This window comes from Gekko japonicus, unplaced genomic scaffold (genome assembly GCF_001447785.1).
Source record: "Gekko japonicus isolate JY-2015 unplaced genomic scaffold, Gekko_japonicus_V1.1 scaffold1878, whole genome shotgun sequence".
Lineage (NCBI taxonomy): Eukaryota > Metazoa > Chordata > Lepidosauria > Squamata > Gekkonidae > Gekko > Gekko japonicus.
The window spans coordinates 279,306-300,701 of NW_015168712.1; the positions used below are offsets into that span (position 1 = coordinate 279,306).

General features: G+C 43.0%; 1 protein-coding gene across 1 annotated transcript in view; it reads left to right on the forward strand.

The window, feature by feature from the left end:
* Positions 1-21,396, forward strand: part of CMC1 (C-x(9)-C motif containing 1) — a 58,930-nt gene that overhangs the window by 32,863 nt on the left and 4,671 nt on the right. The gene's annotated exons all lie outside the window — the stretch shown is intronic.

A 21,396-nucleotide genomic window follows, 5' to 3' on the forward strand; every position in this document is an offset into this window, starting at 1 on the left:
CCTCCAAGGGCGCCTTAAGCCCCCCCCCCCCCCCCGCCTCGACGGCACTTTTGCTTCGCTGGCTTGCTGCAGGCAGCCTGATGGAAGCCTTCCCCCCCTCCGCAGACCCTCCCGCCGGCGCAGACCCTCCCCCCCGGCGCAGACCCTGAGACCAGCCATCCTCTAATTCATGCAGCAGCCAAATTGCCGGCTCAGAAATTTAATGCCAGTAGCTCACAAAGTAGAATTTTTGCTCACCAGACACCACAGCTTCAAGGGAGCCTTAATCCGCCCCCCCCCCGACGGCACTTTTGCTAAGCAGGTTTGCTGCAGGCAGCCTGATGGAAGCCTCTCCCCAGGCGCAAACCCTCCCCCCCCCCCCCCCCCCCGCTCCAGCAGCTCACAAAGTAGGATTTTTGTTCACGAGACGCCACAACTTCAAGGGAGCCTTAATCCACCGCCACCGCCCCTCGACGGCAACGGCACTTTTGCTTGCTGCAGGCAGTCTGATGGAAGCCTTCGGGGTGCCCTTGCCGCCGCCTCCCCTGCTCATGAACTTACCTTCCCTGTGGCCTGGCCTGGCTGGGGCTGCTGTTGGCGTCGGCAAGTGCGACTATGGAAACCACGCTGGTTGGCTCAGAGGGCGGCAGGGGTGAATCGGCGATGGGTGTAGGCGCAGCAGCCAGTGGACCAATGGGTGAGCTGTGTGTAAGTAACTTGGGGCGGGCAGGACGGGCGCACCGTCGAGCAGCGTGCGCACCGCGGCGAGCTCAGCTAGCCTAGCCGGCAGGCAGTGACTTTGGGCAGGACGGTGGGAGCTTTTGGGGTGGGCGGTGGCAGGGCAGTTGGCGCCCTGGACGGGTCGGTGCCCTAGGCCAGACACTAGCTGGCCTAGTGATAGTGCTGGCCTTGCCTGTTATTTACTGTCTTTCTCCCCCACCCCCCAAAAAACCCTACAGTGGTTGAATGGGATAGCTTTTGACTGTGTTGGAGATGCAGCATTAGCAGAGTTACATAGATGCTGCCGAAAGGAGCAACCAGGAGAGGGGAGTGTACAACTGAAAGTAACTCTCCATTGTGTTCGCTGCTCTTCACAATAAAGAGTAGTGTGATCTTTCTTTTTAAGGTTCTTTTCAACCGAGCTTAATTGCTTTTATTAGGATGCATTAAGTTGGTTTTGAAAACAAGCTGACTCAAATTCTTTTACCTGCAGAATCCAAACCATTTCTAATTACCTGTTCTGCTTGCTAACCCCTTTGATGAAATTAAAAAGCTTTAAAGAAAGCTCTAAACTTGGACTGAAGTTAGTGGAGAAACTGAATATATAGGAAGTCTTACTCTGAATCTTAGTTGCCCTCTAGAGGCTTTACTTGTAATGCAGCAGTGCTCTAACACTCTTTTTCGATTTGTTGCTTTTAATACTCTGGAGGTCCTCTTTAAAAACAGTAACAGACACATACGCTCATTTAACTAAAACCCCAGAAATATTTGAGACATTTGCCTTTAATGTCTTTCAATGACTGAATTACTTTTGATGATGTTTATATCAATCTCAGTATATCTCTAGTATTTTTAAAAAAATGTTCTAGACTTGGAATCCCCTCCCCAGACCTCTAGATCTTAAATACAAAACATGGAAATGAGTGAGTTTTAGAGGTGGGGTGTTGGCCTTGGGCTTTCGTCTGCAGTTGCTACCTGGGACACTTCTAGTGTCTTCTGGGTTTTTTCCCATATGAGGAAGACTATCAAATTGGATTTTGGACAGTTGTAAAAGTCATCAGCTTTTATAATCTGAGACCTTAAATTGTCTGGGATCAAGACAACTGCCCATTGCTACAGATACCTACCTTCTATTAACAGACTGTGAAGATGCCTTTTTCTGAGTTCTCACCACTTGCAGAGGTGTTTGTGGTAGCCAAAGATAGGATTTTCTTTCTGGTGTTACCTCCCCTCAGGAAAGCTCTCATCTCCCTGAATCTATGTAGCTTTGGATGCTGGGTAAAAAAATATGTTTATCTGACCCATTGGTTTCATGTCATCACAGTTATTGCTAGTTTTAACGTTTAGATTTCGTGTTTGATTCATTTTGGTTGCTGTTTTCATTGTGGTTTCATCGTCTCATGACTAGTGATGCTTTCTCTTCTTGTATTTGACATTTTTATCTGGCATGTGTTCTGATTTGTGTATTGGAAGTTGCCTTGAGAGCTTTCTAGGTTGATAGTTTCAGGTGTTCAGTTTTTTAAAAAATGAACTAGGCAAATCAAGTAGAGAAGTAGAGCACCTCATTTCCCTAAACTATCTAGCCTGTTTAAAATAATGTGGAGAGTGATTCGTTTTGTTCACCATTATGTTTTCCTGGTTTCAGTAAATGGCTATTTCTAGTTTTATGGCGTTTGCTTGACTGATGGTTAGCATGTAAGTATTGCCACATTTTGGCTGGTTTCAGTAAGTAGCTATTTCTAGTTTTATGGCTTTTGCTTGACTGATGGTTAGCGGTTAGCATGTAAGTATTGCCACATTTTGGTCCTTGAGCAGCTTTAGTCCTTCTGCTGTTTTCTTTGCTGTCATTCTCACTTATGTGTCTTGGAGCCCCTTCACATGAATTAAGGAAAAAGTAGTAGAAGGTGTTTCTGAGTAATTCAAAGCCATGTCCTTTGCTTTGGGATATTGTGCAAGCCAGGAACTCCCCTACAGAGAGATGTCTATTCCCAGTAAAATGTGGTACCTGTGCCCCACAGGAAGAACACCTGCCATGGAGATTCCTAGAATGCGAATGTCTTGTCATTTGCACATACTCCGTTGCACCTTCCTTGTCATATGCAAAGCAGACATACATCCTTCCATACTAGTGACTGTCAACCAAAGGTGAGACAATGGGGTCATTGTTCCCTTGCCTTTTAATGAGGAAGCAGCACCTCTGTTCTGGCCTAAAGACATCTTAGGAGGTAGGATGGGGAAACACTCCGTGACAGGAAAACATTGAATCCATGCTCAAGTTAATTTTCCAGCTTGATTATCACTCAAATGTACGCCACTGTCCAGCTCAGTAAAGCAGTCCGTATTTCAGTTAGGTAGCTGCTTTATGAAAGCTTGACTGTGTATATTTGCAGCAGATGACATGAAGGCTGTGCTATTTCCTTGGGAATGTGAGGAGACTGGAAATATTTTTCATATAACAAGAGTATTCCTTGCTCTTCTAGTGGTCCATGCTTTCATGGACTGGAGATATTCTCTCTCTTTTCATGTGACACTCCATTTGAACCAAAGCAAGACTTCTTGCTTTCTGATCCCAAGTGTCCCTCCAAGGGTAAATTCTGCTAGATTATTTTATTTCAAAACTGAAAAGAGGATTTAAAAAAACCTTTGTCCAAACACTCTCTCACCATGGATTTACAGGCTTTAAACCCTAGTAATGGTACAGGCAGTGGTTTCGATTACCCCGAGGTCTCTATGGATAGTTTCCAGACAGACAACTGCTAAATTATCTGCTTTATCCCCACCCTGTGGTGAAATGAAGTGCATTCACTACCACGTGTCTGGGTTGTGTTGCTATGTGTAGTGGCACTGAGTTGCTTTTTTTTTTTTTGAAGAATGACTTTTTAGATTACTGACAAACATAGGCTACTGCTAGAAGTCTTATTGCTATGAAGTGTGTATCTACCTGGTAGAATCTATATCACACCTTCTGTCCAATCACCCTTTTCCAGTTGATCCTACAGGATATGGGAAAACTAAGACTGAGGCTATATTGCAGTGTTGTAGTTCAGCGTAAGGTAATGCAGGAATAGGCACTGATAGGTAGTAGCTGTAGGGAAGCTTCGTATGTGCTCTAGTTTTGCCTCTTCTGGCGCCTGACACGATGTCACTTGATGTCAAGAAACCTGAGTATGGAGAAGAGAATCAAATTTAAACTTTAATCATTGCTCTTAAAGATAGCAGTTGTTTTGAAAGGGACCCAGCCTAATAGGCTAAAAAGGTCCACATTTGTCACATAATTTAGACCCGCTTCTTGACAAAGCCTACTTCGTTGTTACAGGTGTTGGGATGCAAGGGAGAAAAAGTCTATAAAATGAATACCTTGGGGAATGACAAACCCACTGGGCCCGTTTAGCCTACTAAAAAGAAGGGTGTATGGAAAGGGGGCATGATCTCACACTCCCTAAATGCTTTAGAGGGATCAAGTCAATGGTACGTGGACACTCATTTAAGTTAAAAATGGCTTCAGGATGAGAGCTAACTGTATGCAGTTAATTTTTTTTTAGTTTAGAGGTCAGAAAGTGGCTTTTTTTAGTGCATTGCATTCTATGTAGGTCACTCTGACTGTTCAAAGCACTTCAGATATTTTCAGCTGGACCCAAAGGTAATTTTCCAGCTACTAAAGCCACTTTTCTCAGCAGAAGGGGGAGGCAGTTTCACCAAGTCCCCCTTCTTGCTCCCCCCACACTAATCCTGAGAGTTTCCCATTCCCCCAATCAGATTCCGAGATGTATAGTATACATAGTGGCTCTACTGATGCTACAGATGATCCAACTAATTTATTTTGGTAATCCTTAATAGACCACTTGTCTTGAGTTCATGGCTGAGATGACATTTGAATGGGCAACTTTCCTGTTCATATTCTCAACCGTTACCCTATGCAAGTTCTCTAATCGTTACAGGAGTCAAGTTGTGATGCCAAAGGTTTTTAAGGCAGAGTTGGGTACATTTATGAAGGATTTGGAAATATTTTGAATCCTGCTTCCATTGTGATCCTTTGGATTTCAGAAACAAGTGGCCAATCTCATCACTTACATTCTCTCTCTCTCTTATATATGCATGCACACAGAGTTCAGGTCAAAAGTTACCACAACTTGAGAAAAGTTGGAAATAGCCAAGGAAACCTATTGTGTCCATATAGTTATATAGGTGTTATCAGAGAGAGGACAAAACAGGGGAAAATCCATAGCTGCAATCACTAACCACTCATTTATTTCACTACATCATACCAGGATCTTTGAGACCCAGGTTCAAATCCTCATGAGACATGGAAGTTCGCTGGGTGACCCTGGGCCAGTCACACACTCTCGGCCGAACCTACCTCTCAGGGTTGTTGTGAGAATAAAATGGAGGCGTGGAGAATGATGTAAGCCGCTTTGGGTCCCCATTGGGAGAAAGGTGGGAGTATAAACAAAGTTCGATAAATAAATATGTCTTTCTCTCTTATGGTCTGATCTCTTCCTTTGCATTTTATCTTTATTTTTGAAGCTATAACACAGTACCATGTACCATTTTGTGTTCTGGCAGGACTGCAGCTGCCAGTGCTACCTCAAACATTAAAATGGATTTCGGTTATATTTTTAAATCAAAGTGTGTCTTGCTTGTTACAGTCCCCCCACCCCCAGAAAGGGCAGTGCTTGTACAGAATTGGGTTTCTGCATGTGGATCATTCTGTAGACTTTCAAGTGTCCCCTGTGTGGGATAAAAAAATCTCTCATTCAGCCCCTGGGCTACTGCACATAAGTGATTAGTGGTAGAGTGGCCAGCACAGACATCCCTTGAACAGGTGTTCAGCACTGTTGGGTAGTGGAAGTGCTGATTACCTGTTAAGGGGAATATGTGGAGCAGAGCTTAGAACTCTTGTACAAATCAGACTTTTCCCGTGAGTCAAAATATTTCTTTCTTTCCCACCCACTTTTTTAATATTAGCTTGTCCCTAGGTTTGCCCAGTCCCAGTCTAGTGGCTCTACTGGCCTTGACCTGTGGTGGAAAGAGAAGGTGGCCTTGCATCTGCTTATTCTTTTGTTCTTTTGAGTTCAACATAAAGAGCTTGTTTCAATGAAGAAGGGACTTAGAAGAACCCATTTCTGTTCTTATTTTCTGCTTTCTGAAAATGTGTAGTGGAGGGCGAGGGAAAACACCCCCCCCCCCCCGTGTGTTACATATGATCCTTTCCATTCCCTTAGGCTCTGTGTTGCTGTGTTATTAGTGTTGCATGTGTAGGAGTTTGTTGGATTTGTGTGATACTGGTGTATAGCTTGCAAATATGAGTCTGATGGGGATTGCACTGGCTCTTCTGGTATGCTATATGTGAGCCGCACCCTTTGGGCTGGTCCCACTGTGTTTTCATGACTGCAGTCTCTGGAACTTGCCTTTCATGTCCGAGAAAGCAGGGCATATGTGAATGGTCCCGCTTGCATCCTGATACTTGATTAGGTATAAAGGTAAAGGTTCCCTTGCTCGAAAGCTAGTTGAATCCGACTCTAGGGCTGCGGTGCTCATCTCCGTTTCAAAGCCGAAGAGCCAGCGCTGTCCAAAGACGTTTCCGTGGTCATGTGGCCGGCATGACTAAACACCAAGGCGCACGGAACGCTGTTTCCTTCCCACCGAAGTGGTACCTATTTATCTACTTGCAATTTCTTGCTTTTGAACTGCTAGGTTGGCAGGAGCTGGAACTAGAGACGGGAGCTCACCCCGTCTTGCGGCACCCGGGTCTTGAACTGCTGAAGTACTGACCTTCCACAGCCTGCAGTTCAGCGTCTTAACCACTTGAGCCACAGCAGCTCCTTGATTAGGTATATTGAGCTATAAACCTTGAGCTATAGACACCATCTTACCAATGTAGCAGCGAAAATATCCACACAAAACAACATTCTCTCCAGAAATTATGTGGTCCAACTTGGGGCGTGTCTGCTATAACACTTAGATGCTCAGCTTTGTGGTTGGTGTATAGTACTGCAGAATATGGTGCTTCAGTGTGCCTCAGCAGCCCCCCGTGTCCACAAACTTGATGTCCAACTCAGTACAACGATGAGAACCATCAGCGGATGTATTAAACCGACTCCGACCCATCAGCTACCCATGTTGTGCCACATTGCTCCCTAGCATCTCCGATGACAAGATGCGCTTCTTTGTGAATATCAAAAGATCATTGAAAACAGAGTAGCCCATCCACAAAGACATGGCTGACATGGGCTAACCCAGACTAAGATCCCGATACCCAGCAATAAGATCTCCACAAATCCTGCAATCACAAAATTTCAATCTAGGGAATGAATGATATTGAACATGGATGCAGTAATTTCCACATGATATCCATAACCTGATAAACACCAATGAGAGGCCCGCAGGATTTGACTTGTCACGTAAGGTATGGAAGACGGCTCATAGAATACGAACAGGCTTTGGCAGTTGCTTAGACCTGTTGTTTAAATTAGGCAAAATATACAGACCCAAATGTGATTGTGGTAAGAAGAAGAAGAGAAGAGATTGGATTTATACCTCGCCCATCACTACCCAAAGGTGTCTCAGAGCGGCTTACAAACTCCTTTCCCTTCCCCTCCCAACAACAGACACCCTGTGAGGTAGATGGGGCTGAGAGAGCTCTGACAGAAACTGCTCTTTTTCAAGAACAGCTCTTATCAGAACATTCAAGTAAAGCTAGGTGTCCTTGAACCAACAATCCCTGCACCTCCTCTTCTGAGGTGGAATCATAGAATCATGGAATCATAGAGTTGGAAGGGGCCTCCTGGGTCATCTAGTCCAACCCCTTGAGTAAGCTGTGGTTTGTGCCCTTGTCCTGGTGGTCTACTGAGTTGTTATCCTCAAGCTGATGGTAAGTTGTGCTTTGTCCAGGGATGTGGAAGAGCTCTTTGTCCAACTAGGAAAAAGGCCTTCCTGATACTTCACCCTTGGTCTGCAGCAATGCTGTTATCACAGCTGATTACAACTGAAGCAACTTGAAAGTAAACAACCAACTAACCCACTGTTTTCTCACCGTATCTTTTTTTTTTGGAGGGGGAGGCAGAATAGAGAAGTGGTAGGGGAAGGGGTATAAAGGCAAAAATGGATGAGTTTGAAAAGAGTTTGCCCTGCTTTGATTCCCAAAACAGGATGAGAATTGAAGAAGGGATGATTCCTCCCACGTCCCACCAGTTAGACTGGATGTTGAAGAATTGCCTTGCTTCCAACTTCCGATGGGAGGGCTTACCTATCAGTCCTATCAGTCAGGATTCCCCCCCCCCAAGAGTTGGACTACTGTGTTTTACAGAAATAGGTTTGAGCAGAAAATTGAGCAGAAACATGTTTGGGTTTTGTATATCTTGTTCATTTAGATCCATACATTGCTAATGTTACCGGACAGATTTGGTAATTGCTATGTTAGGGAGGTTGCTAAATTTAGTGCAGGCTCCTAAGGAGAATTGGTCAGTATTTAATATGAGATTATAAACACAGTGTGGCAGACATGAAAACAAACAGTCTCTGAGATCCAGTGAAAACTAGGTAATTTTTTTTAAGAACCAGAGTTCATACTATGGCAGTCTTCTGGTTTCCCTATAATTACTTCATTCTATCTCCCTGTATTCAGATTAATCTGGTTTTTCTATATGTTCTTGCTCAAATTAGAATAATTCTTTAATCAGCTCTGTTATGCATGCCATAGTAGGCCAGACTAGGAAAGGCACTCCTGGCACACATGGATGATGTTGTATATTTTATTTGTTGCTATAATTTAAAAGTAAAATAAGAAATATTGATTTCTACTTGACTGGAGAGATGATTTAGTTTGAATATCAGCCTGATCTTAATCAGGTGAGAATTAATTGAGTTGGAGGTATTAGATATTCAGTGATGTTAACTGAACCATGATCAATCTACAGAGAAGCTGTCTTTTGTACTGTGTCGGAAATATCAAATAGCTTGTGCACTACAATGTGGAATAGTCTTTTCATGTTCACCGTACCTTCTACTCGCCTCATTAAATGCACACACAAATCCATTCTTTGCACAATGTATAATGTGCAAAATAACAAGATAATAAATCACAATTTAATACAAAATTTTAAAAATATAACTTTAATTATAAAAAACCAGTGGCATATTCCTAGTTTTTTAAAATCATTAAGTGTCTGCTAGCTGTTTCAAAAAATACCTGATTTTCAATACCTAATGGGTTCTGTAATTCCTAATTACTGTTTCTTTTCCTCTGTTGAGTCATTGGAGAATACACTCCCCTATTTTTTTTTGTCCGTTGGGGGGGTATAACTTTAAGCTTGCTCTGGTTCTTGGTAGATGTTTTCCTATTTTAAGAGTGTGATAGCAATATCATAAGTGTTGGGGAAAATATAAATGGTGAGATAACACCTCCATAGGACCAGCTCTTAAGTAGTAAAATTGTAAACCCTTTATATAAACTACAGAGCCAGTCCAAAGATCATCAGTGTTACCTTGGTAATGAGTAGTACTGCTTTATTGACTGTATGGGGAAAATACAGTGTCATACGAGTTTTAGTGAGAAACGCTTGCATTACATTTTGATCATTTAAAATTTGGTAAGTTTCATGATTCATGACAGGAAAACCCATTAACAAAGTAGTTGAGTTGGGCAATATTCTGTGTTTGTCATAACCTGAACAGATCTAGGAACTCTTCTCAGCTTAATTCTATAAGAATAGAGATAACACTGACTCACGTTGTAAGCATTGAAAACTGTTGTGGGTTTTTTGTGGAGAAAATCTCTTCAAAGCGTTTTCCAGCATTCAGATTAAATGCTAGGTATTGTGTAATTTAAAGCACAACTAGTATTTATTTTCCTATTTCAAAAACCATTTAATGCAACAAGGCTTTTATATTGAATGTGCAAAAAGCCAGAATTAGCCTATTCCAATACTGGGACAATCAGTGTGTACAAAAGATTGTTCTAGTCCCATAACTTTCTTGGTCTATAAATTGTGTCCCTTTAAAACAGAACACTGCCTTGTTCAGTGTTTTTCAAAATGTGACCTGAACCTCCACTTGAAGGAGTTCAGGTTTCTTCCACTAAGTTACCTGTAACTATCAAGTTACCTGAGAGCTATTGTGGTCTAGTGGCTAAGATTTAGCCTTGTATGTGGGATATTGATGTTTGTCCCGTTAGGAGTTCCATGCTGGATCAAACCAGTGGTCCATCTAGTTCAGCACCCACCACACAGTGGCCACACAGTTCTCTAGAATGCCAACAACCAAGTTATAGAGGCCAGGGCTTTCCCCAGATGTTGCCTAATACTGCCTCTGGACATGGATGCTCCCTTTAGTCATCTTGGCCATTGATAAACGTATCTTCAGTGAATCTATCTCATCATCTTTTAAAACCACCTATGCTCGTGGTCATAATCACATCCACTGGCTGTGAATCCCACAAGTTAATTACTTGCTGAGTGAAGAAATACTTCCTTTTGTCTTTCCTGAGTCTATTGTCTGTCTTCATTGAGTGCTTTTGCACTGCAGTGATATAGGAAGCAGAAAGGTTCTCTGCTTTCTCCGCCCCATGCACAAGGATATACAGCTATTCACTTGGTAGTTTGAGGATAAACCTGGATACTTCTTTCTCAGTTCTTTAACTATAAAGTGGGAGGGTTAGTGACCTACCTCTTGTGAAAATAAACATAAGAATGCACAGAACACTAGAATTTAAATAATTGACTGGTAACCATGTTGGCAAAAGTGGACTCAAAAGGTTAAGTAGACCCGTTGGGTTTTTGTTTTAATGTTTGCAGAGGAATTTTATACACAATTAAAGCTAAAGATGCTCAGATTTACACCAGACAGGAATCACTTATGCAATTACAATATTAGACATTTACAAGCAGCAATATCTTCTAGCCCCCAAGTCTGTATTCAAACACATTTCCAGTCCTAGCACAGTCCTTTGCCATTTATGCTTAGGGTAGTAGTTATCAGACTTTAGCAACCAAACCCTCCCCTCCTCCTCCACTGATTCTCATTAGCCCTGTTCACAACTCACAATGAATGCATGTGCAGTGTACGTACAGTATAATTGATCTTTGTATACTTGTTGAGCAATTCTGACGCTACAGTCATTGCATGTATACATGAATGTGTGATACAAACCCCACATTTCTCCAGGTGCTGGTCACCAGTTCAATTTGTAAAGTAAATGCATGGTGGCTCTTTCTTATAAACAGATAACACAAATGTACACACATGCAAAATGTTTGTACATTCTAAGTAACGTATGAACAGGACTACTGTGTGCCAGGTAGGCGCCTTTAAAACGTGCAGAAAGCCATACATGTTCAATAGGGGCTACTACTGTTCTCAAAATACTACAATTAAAATCAGCTACACTTTAAAAGCAAGTTTAAGTGAAATGTTTGTATTGGCTGAGCAAGATCATGTCTCTGAGGATAGCTGATCCTCTAGGGCCATAACTGAAAAGACGGTTCTAATCTGCCTCATCCTTTGATTGGAAGGGAATTTGTATCAGAGTCAGCAAGGAATTTCCTATTTGTAATTTTCAGCCAGAGGCCAGCTGAACACAGACGGGAAGACTCCTGGAAAAACTTTCAGAACTGCTCATAGACATAGAAGAAGACCAATATCATACAAAACCCATATGTTCCTGCCCAGTAATTAAGAGCACAGGGAGAGGCCCTCCAGACTGTCTCATCAATCAAATAAGCTCATTTGGTGGGTACACCAGAGAGGGCCTTTTTAGTAGCAGCCCCACGATTATGGAACAGCCTCCCAGGGAGGTGCACCTGGCCTCCTCACTTTCAATTTTTAGGAGGCAGTTGAAGATGGTTTTATTTAGGACTGCATTTAATTAAGTTTAATACCCATCTTGAGTAGTGATTTTAAATTATGGTTTTATATTCTTAATGTGTTTTATCTATTGTATTTGATCTAGATTTAGAAGCCACCTTGAACTCCATAAGGAAGAGTCTTTAATAAATAAACAACCCTGTATTCTGTTAAAGACCAAGATTTGCTGTTGTTGGCTATGATGATGTCTCTATGATGAAATCTGTTGCACTGGAAAGAAGTGAAAACCAGTTCCATTTTCTATCTGGACTAGCTCTTAAGGGTGCATAGAAACTATTGCTCTTTGGTACCTCCAAGTCAGGGGTGGCCAAACTGCGGCTCAGGAGCCACATGCAGCTCTTTCACACATATTGTGTGGCTCTTGGCAGGGGAAGTGAAGGGGAGGCTTGCCTCCCCAATCCATCTTCCCTTCCTCAGCCAGTGTTCCCCTTCCTGGGTAGGCTTGAGGTGGGGGGGAGCAGAGAAAGGAAGCAACTTTAACTTTAAATACATTCTCAAAGCCCCTCCCCACCAGCCAGGTTGGAGAAGGCATTTGTCTCTTTAAATCCCTTCTACAAGCCAAGCCAGCTGGCGTTGGAGCGGGGTGTGTGTGTTGGAGGATGCATCTAAAGTTGCTTTCCTTCCACGTCTCCCCCTTCCCTCCCCCATCTATTTGCTTCCTTTCCATCTTTTCTCTTTCTCCCTTCCTTCCTTCCTCCCTACCTGCCCCATCTATTTACTTTCTTTGTTTCTCTCTTTCGCTTTCTTTCTACCTCTTTCATTCTTTCTTTCCACCTCTCTCTTTCTCTCTCTTTTAGACAAATAAATATCATTGGACAAATAAATATCATTATCAGTATCTGTTTTTGCCCCCTTTGTTTTTATTTTTGGCAGTCTCATTTAATGTTAATAAAAAGCAAATTTGCATATTTTCCAATAAAAATGTGTGTGTAATATCTGCTCATGTCTTGCAGCTCTCAAACATCTGATGTTTATTCTATGTGGCTCTTACATTAAGCAAGTTTGGCCACCCCTGCTCTAAGTCAATTAGAGATATTCGTCGTGGTCTCTGTGCAGTCCCACACATGGGTTGGGCGCCTGCGCACGACCTCGACTGGAGAAACTTCTAGAGCTTTGCCTCAGAAAGCTTTTGGTGGGCTCTCTTCCCGCCCTGGGGAGCAGGCACGTACTGCACATGCCTGGAGCGGGGAAGAGAGCCGCCTCCCACTCAGTTTTTCTTCGACTGCCTGTGTGTTCGCACCTTGTTTCTGTCGCTCCGTACTTGCCTCAGCTAAGTATACAATTCTGTTCTCTCTATTTCGTTGCCTTCCGTCTTCATTTCTGTTCCTCTCTTGTTACTATTTTATTATTATTATTATAATAATAAATACTTTCTTTTTTCTCCTTCTCTCCGCCCCCCCTTATTTATAGTGGGCGGGGTGGAGAACGTATGGGCAAAACAATGTTTTTAAAACTGTGCCATTATTGCCCAGCTAAACTTCCCTCAAACGACGGTCACAATTTGTGCCTTTTTTGTCTCGGTAAATCCCATAGAATCGATAGCTGTGTCCATTGTGCTAGTTTTACTAGACAAGCTCGACGTAATAGGAAGACTTGCCTTAGGGCTGTGCTTTTAGAGGCAGCCTTGCGGCCTGCCATGGCTTTGACTGTCTCTCAAAAATCATACGGCTCCTCGAAGGCACCAGAGTTGAAATCTAAACGGCCTGAGGGTAAGGCTTCCTCGAAATCGAAGGTTAAGCCCTCGACATCGACTTCGGCTTCGGCTGTCGACCCAGTCGTCATTACTGGCTTAACAACATCGACCCCTGCTGTGGCTGTTGTACCTAACAAGTCCACCATGTGGCCTCTGACACCGCCGCCTACGCTCTCTTCAGCCTCTGGCCTTATTCCACTGGGTCAATCTACGAGATCCCCTCCTGACTTGTCTTGTCACCGGGACTCTCGATCTCAGTCGCCACACTCCTGTACCCCGATCCACCATTTGGAGGGCAGGGAGCATTCTATTGGCCGTCGAACTCGATATGATTGAAAGCGTCTCATTCGTCGCCAGTCGCCTTCTCCCTTGGGATCTCCTTCTGATGACCAATATTGGTCTCCTGATGAATGGGATTGGCCGGATTACTATCCGTATTATTATCCGAGGTATCCTACTCCTCGCCGACACCAATATGATCGGCTTTGTCACTCTGAACGTCATGAGCATCCACGCACTTTGGATCGCACCAGACAATCTTGGTCCATGACTTCGGCCCGCTCTGTGGCCCTTGACCAGCCTCCTGAGCTCTCGAGACCTAGGGATGCCCCTAAGTGTTTTCCCTCAGAACCTGAGCTTCATCCCCCTATTGATGACTCGATACCGGCTGATCTCACTCAACAGCGGAGATCCTCCTTTCCCATTTCGATTTCCGACAACTCGGATTCGGCAGACCTCGAACTCGATGTTCCGCACATCGATGATGAGCTTTGGCCCTCGGGGTCTATTTTACCTACTGAAGGCCCGAAAGCATATCTGGAACTTGTAACCAGGTTGGCCTCCGCGCTTCAGGTCCAGGGTTCCACTGAATCCTCGGTTGTGACCGATGTTGTTCACAAACTTGTTCAGGCAAACCTCCCCCCTTCTATAGTCCTGCGTCTATTGCTGGTCCACCTTTCTGCCCTCAAGGAGACATGGGCTCATCTCGCTTCGATTCCCCCGGTCGCCAGATGATACGAAACTCTCTATAAGGTCCAAGAGAGCTTGGGGAAGTTTCTCTTCAGGCAGCCTCCACCAAATTCCATGGTCGTACAATCTTCCTCAAAATCGAAGCAATCTGCCCACCACTCTGCGTCTCCCGATCGCGAGGGCCGCAAAATCGATGTTATCGCGAAGAAGGTGTATTCCTTCGCCTCTATGAATCTTCGTATTGATACCTATCTGTCATATCTGTTGGCCTATGCATTTAATGTGGTTAATACAAGCTCTTTATGTTGAACTCAAAAGAACAAACAAAATTGTCAGTGCATAAAGTTATCCTTTTGTATATGAATGCTGAGTATTGCTTTCACTGGACTCTTAGTTGACAAGGATATACACTAGAGAGAGAGATCCAAAGTTCTGGTCACTGTGGTGCATGCCCTGGTTACATCTAGATTAGATTACTGCAACACACTCTACATGGAACTGCCCTTGAAAAGTGTTCAGAAACTTCAGTTGGTACAGAATGCTGCAACCAGGATGTTGACTGGATTGGGTCATAGGGATCATATCACTAGAGTTGTGGTCCATCTACATCGGCTCCCAATTTGCTTCTGAGCACAATTTGAGGTGCTGGTGTTGACCTTTCATAGCCATATATGGTTTGAGACCAGCATACCTGTAGGACCACCTACTCCCTTATGAGCCCGCCCAACCACTATTGTCATCTTCCGAGGCCCTGCTTTGATTCCCCCCGCTCTCTGAGATTAGCTTGGTGGTTATCCCAGAGAGGGACTTCTCAGTCATGTGTTATGCCAACTTCTCCAGGAAATTCCTGGAGACCCAATCCAAGTTATCTACCAAGGAAGTTTGGGTGTTTGTGGCTGTGCGTAAGTTCTATACCAGTCTATACAGAGGTCAGATGGCCAATGAGACGCTCGCTATTGCCCAGGAGGTGAGACAACACGCTAGTCCTTAAATAAATGTTGTCTTTACTAAAGGTTTCTGCAGTCATACAAAATCGGAATCATACAATTTCATACAAGCTCCTTAGTTACAATAGTACATCAGAACAATTACAGCATAGAAAATAACAAAAGCATCAAAATGGGGAAGACACAATGGGGCACGGCTATACTCATCTGAGGTCCAGCTGAGGAAGAACTCTCCTCCTTGGAACGCTGGGCAGCCGAAAGCAGCAGCTTGTGAACTCCAAGGCACACAGGTAGGACCAGCCAAACCACGTGTGAGCTCTCTGGGTCGCGACTCCCGGAGAACTTAAGTAGTAGAGTCACTTGTAGCACCTTAGTGCACTGCTATGGGGAAGGTGGGTTAACCAGCGAGACAAAGGAGAGTTTCTCCTTAAATAAACTCTTTTTGGGGCATGTGCTATCCAGCCATAAACTATCAAACCCGTCCTCTAAACTATCACTACTGGATGAAGAGGGGGTGACGAGGGGATGACGAGGGGATGACGCTCTCCTGAGGGGTGGTGGCAATATGCAGATCCTACTCCTACATCAAAGGTGCCTTTTGGCAAGGTGTGAATCTTCCGTTCCCATGGACACCTCTTGATTTGCAGATCTGGTTCCTGCTCCAAAGCCATAAACGCTATTGTCTTTAGATCTCCAAACCAGATTAAGGGAGTAGGGTCACTTGCTCTTTCCATTCCAAAATGCCGGGGGTCGCTGGGGGATTTTCCACAGCTCTCCAAGTGGGTGCAATGGCGCGGTGTCTTCTCCATCCCAAAGAGTCATGGGATACATTCCAGGGACGCACATGGTCCGTATGTGCAATGGCAGGCCCAGGCCAGCCTATTTCTAGGCAAGCATGAGATGCAGAACAAAGCAACACACAACATACAGCAATCCCTGAATACATAATGCATAGGTATTCAATGCTAGAGACACACATAAGCAGCATCACCACTATACAGAAATACAAACATAAGCTCATATCGTTACACATGGCTGCTAAACTTTAGAATGCTCTCCCCAGGGAGACTCACTCATCCCCTTATGTTGCCATTTCCCCCCAGTGGGTGAAGATATTTTGGTTTCGTTCGACATTCCCTCAGTGATTCCTCTTTCCTGACCAATGTTTTAATTGTTTTTATGTATTTGTATGTATTTTAACTATGGTTTTAATTGTTTTAATGATGTGTGTTTTTGTGTAGGGGTTGATTTTAAGTGGATGTAAAATGTGATTTTATTATGTATTTTTAATTCCTTAGCTGCCGGTGAGGGCAGAAGAGAAGGATATACATTTTGTAAACAAATAAATAATGCAATGGCCAACTGAGGCTGTATTCTAATCAATAAAGCAGTGACCTTTGTTTGGTGTGGGGTGACCAATATTCATACCTAACATTTTTTCCCTATGTATTATAATGTTCGAAAGATGAAATTAGTAGCCCTTCTTCCAGTTGTGGGCAGCTTGAGCAAAGCTCTACTAGAATGACAGAATTTTTTGACTGCTTTGTCCTTGTGTTACATTTGGCTGGAGATGCATTCATGACAGAAGCACAGGTGACCTGACCCTGAAGGTAACATAAAGTCTCTCCAAGGCTTTCTCCTTTTTCATATGCGTGTGTGTGATTCCACCCTCATACCCTCCCAGCAGCATTTCTGAATCTGCACTTCCAGGCAACAAACCTGTGTCTTTTGAAAATGAAACGTGTCACTCTCTGGCTTTTTGCAAGCCACCCAAGTGCAGCCACACAAAAGCAGCATGTTTTTCACATCTACAGTATGTTAACTTCTTTGACCACAGGAAATTGCTTTCCTGATTTTTTTTACTACACACTTTGATTTTTATTTTTTTTAGGATGCTCAAAATCAAATAAGGGTTATGGATTTCTGGATAGATTTGCAGTGCTAGACTAGACTTGAAAGGCCAACTGTTCCTCACTCAGCATGCAATATATGTCAACTGCAGTCTGATTGTGAAAAGGGTAGTGCCCTGCAGTTACAATCTCCATTGGGACCGAGCTGAAAATACTGTGAAAACACTGAAAGTATTGTGAGCCTTTATTCTCTCCCTGTGTATTTACTCCCATTTTGTGCAGTTCATTACCCATCTTTAAGGTATCTTTCACATTATGGAACAGGAAACGAGATAGGGCTGATTTGCTGAAAGCTAATCTTCAGTGTTTGTGAGTTCCTAGATCAGCCAGTATTCCACTTGATCGGTGAGGCTATTTTTCCAAAGTGAATTCTAATTAAATGGCTGAAGCTGTTTAATGTACTGCATAAAAATCCAAAGAGACTTCCCGAACGTTCAGAATTGGAAAACAAAATGACAGGTGCAGGGTTTCCATACTTGTTGAGAATCTAAATGTTTCTGACTGAGTTATGTCTGGATTCGTTTAGGTTTTTTCCTCCCTTCCTAGCATCACAGGGATTTTAAAGGCTGGGGATAAGAGAAGCCAGTACTAATTAAGTAGTGTCATATATTCATGTGGAGGGATCTAATATTCTCGGGTCTGCTTCTTTTTTTTTTTCTTTTCCTTTTTTGTTAGCATTAACAACATTAAAGCTATATAGCTGGAAGCAATTTTATCACATTGTAATGATGCTTTCCGTGGCCGTATATAGCTTCGGCAGGGCCTGTCGGAAGCCAGGGTGCACTCTCTCTAGCTGTTCGGTCTTCATTCGCTAGGACATCACACCTTTAACCAACTGAAGCTGGTGAGCTAACAAGTGAGAGGGACCTCCTGTTGTCCTCAGCTTTTATTTTATTTTGTATTGCGGCTGTTTTCTTTCTTTTCTTTTTATTTTCCTCTTCTTTTTTTTAACTTTCACAGCTTTCAGGAGGAATGATTGCAAAGAGCACAAACACCGCTGCACTCAGGGCCCCTGCCAGTGGGAAGGCAAAATCCAATTGCTCCCCAGACCGAATGTTCAGCTCCCGAACCTATCTGCATTTGCCAACTAATTTATAGCCACTGTGCTTTTTTTGTGTGTTTGTTTTTTTAAGTGGAAAAATATGGTGTAACTAGATGATACATTGAACTGAAATTTGCATACTGTTTCTTGCTGCTGGCATAGTTCTTTGTCGTACTTCTCTAAGTTCAATAAGTCACTGCCTACATTTATTAGGACCATTTATATATGGAATTTGAAAATCCTGTTTTTCTAGGTCTGTCATTAATTTCTGTTTTTCTAGGTCTGTCATTAATTTCTGGTTACAAGGACAGAATTTTGACAGTTTTCTTTAAAACTCGTACACTTAGTGCAGTGCATTATATTTCAAGGAAAGGTGAATTTGATACCTAACCCGATGTGAAAGCCAACATGGTATAGTGATCCCTGCCTTGGGGACCCTATTTGGGTGGAAAGGAAGCATAAAAATGTTTCATATAAAATAAATTTAAATAGCATGTTGGACTAAGATCTGGGAGGTCCAGGTTCTGATTCCTGACCTGCGACACGCTTGCTGGGTGGCCTTGAGCCAATTGCATATTCTCAGCCCAACCTTGTTGAAAATATAAAGTATAAAATGGAGGAGGGGGGAATGGTGTAGAAGGGCAGGATAATATGTACTTAATTAATTTAATTAACCCACTTCAGGGCTACAGACTGGCGATGCTCCACGCTCAGGAATTCCATGTGGATAGGTAGCAGTCATGCCACTTAAGAACTTCTTGTGTTACAACTACTGCATAGGAATTGGTTCTGCTTCTGCATGGTGACAGCAATAAAGAGGCCTGCTCGCTTTCTGAATTTCCAGTAGGCAGAGTTTTTTGCACACATGGTGAAACATATGTATACGTTAATCATACGTGCTGACGTATGCTTGATTTTTCCTACATTTGGGCTGCATCTGTAAAGGAAAGTAGTTTTGTGTGTGTAGTGTTTCTCAGGAACTGGCAATGCACAACAATGACTGAAAGCAAGCTGTGTTTATCACACTGGCTAGAACTTGTTGAAAGCCATATGAAAAGGAGAAGGGTTTCACCTCTGAATTTGTTACAGAATAATATGGTTTCATAAATAGTTTAGTAGTATTGAAGATCACTCCAAATATGAGCAGTGTTAATTTGTTACACAGTGTGAAGGGGGAAATCCTAATTATAGCCTTGTTGCTAAACAAGTGAGAAAGACCTTACAAACAGCTCGAGGCAGCAGGCCAAAAGTGGCTAAGCTTGGAGATCGGACTGGGTCACTGAGCGAGAAAATACTTCTCCGTGAAGATTCTTGACTAATACACCCACATGATGGGTGACTAGGATGGCTTCCTAATACAGATGTTTGTAAGTGCTGGAATATTTCGCTCTCTTTGGTGTGTAATTTTCAGGAGACTTAAGACATATCAAATCTATAAAATAATGCTTTTTAGACCAATGTATTGGTGTCTGAATGCAATTCATAAATACCAGGCTCCAGCACTGGGCAGCTCCCATTCCAGGCAAGCAGTTCAGAAAAACACCATAGTTGATGGTACCGACATCACTGAAGAATCCATACTGATCTGAAGAATCCATACTGTCACACTTCTCCTGTCTCTCTCTCCCAGGAAGGCAATCAACCAGTCACCAAAGTAGCTTCAGTTTTTAAAGCCAAGCTACCTGCCAGATTGTACTGGGACCAGATAATTTACATTAGTCAGGAACACATGTAACTTTGTCATCACCCCCCACTTGAGCCCTACCCCCTTGAAGGGAAATTAGAAACCACCTGATGGGGGGGGGGTCTCTAGGAGAACAGTTGTTTCCTTCACAGTGGTCAGGACCACTCCCTCATAATGAGGCTGTAATGATTCCTTGTTTTATATGTGTGTGTGTCTCTTTAAAAGTTTGGTTGCATGGATGAGATATATTAGAGTGGTTGAAGAGACAAGAGTGGTGTGATTGGTGATTGACAGAGAGGGGGAGGGGTTTTGGAAGTGGTTCTGAGTGGATGAATATGTATGTCTGTCAAGAGTGACAGTCTCAGGTTTGACAGTTGATAAAGACAGTTGATAAGTTAGTTCGTTCGGAGGTCTGTGAGAGAAGCAGGGAGTTAAGTTCTGTGTATGAGAAAAGTGAGAAGCATTTCGGTGCGAAAGCAGTTAAGCTGTCTGTTGATGTTGTTCAGAGTTATAAGAAAGTCTGAGTGACAGACTGGAGTGAAACAGTCTACGTCTATGTCCTGGAGTTAAAGTGTTGCAAAGTTACCTGAAAAATCCCTGTCAGGAAGGGAGCAGATCTTGTGTGAGACACCAAGCAATTATTAAAAAGATTCACCTTACTGGTTACATTGTTATACCTTTTATTTATGAATTATTTCAATAAATCTTCTTTTATTCAAGTATGCCAACTCTGAAATAAAAACTTCCTCAATACTACATAGTTCCCCATAAGCCTTACACTCGACCTACCTACCCAGTGATAACAAAAGTAAAAGTATAATGGTTTGGAAAGCCTTAAATTTCCTGGTGGCAGCCGGATATACCCTAGTAGAACAAAATAAAGAAAACTTTTAAAGGGAAACCAGACCTCCCCAGATAAGGGGTCGTCACAGAGGCGTTTGTCACTTCTGGGACTCAGCCAGTTATTCCCTTTCAACTGGATGTTATCAGCCAAGATGTGTAGGAATTGAGTATATATGTTGTAGGCTCCAAGCAGCAACAGCTGAAACTAATCCAAGTACTTAGAGTAAGATCATGGTAAGAGAGCATCTTGTATTTGTACTACGTCCAATATGGTGTCCAAATCAGAGAGGATGTGAGGAAATGTTTTAAATGTTTTAATAGTGTTAAATGTTTTAAGTTTTAAATGTTTTGATTGTATATGAACCTTGGCACACTGTGCCAGGCAATGTGAGCCACCCTGAGCCACCCTGTGCCAGGCAATGTGAGCCACTTGCAGGGAGGGCAGGTTGTAAATACAACAAATAAATAAACTTTATACCCTAAGTGTTTAGCAAACAAATTGTAGTGGTCTGCTGAGGAGCCTTGTTGATGCTGGAGGTCCATATGAAGAACTCTGTTTGACTCACGAAGCAGCAAAACAAGGTTTGAGTCCAGCGGCACCTTTAAAACCAACAAAGTTTTATTCTGGGTATCAGCTTTTGTGTGCATGCACACGTCTTTCAGTGAAGAAGTGTGTGCACACAAAAACTTACACCCAGAATAAAACTTTGTTGGTCTGAAAGGTGTCACTGGACTCAAACTTTTGTTAT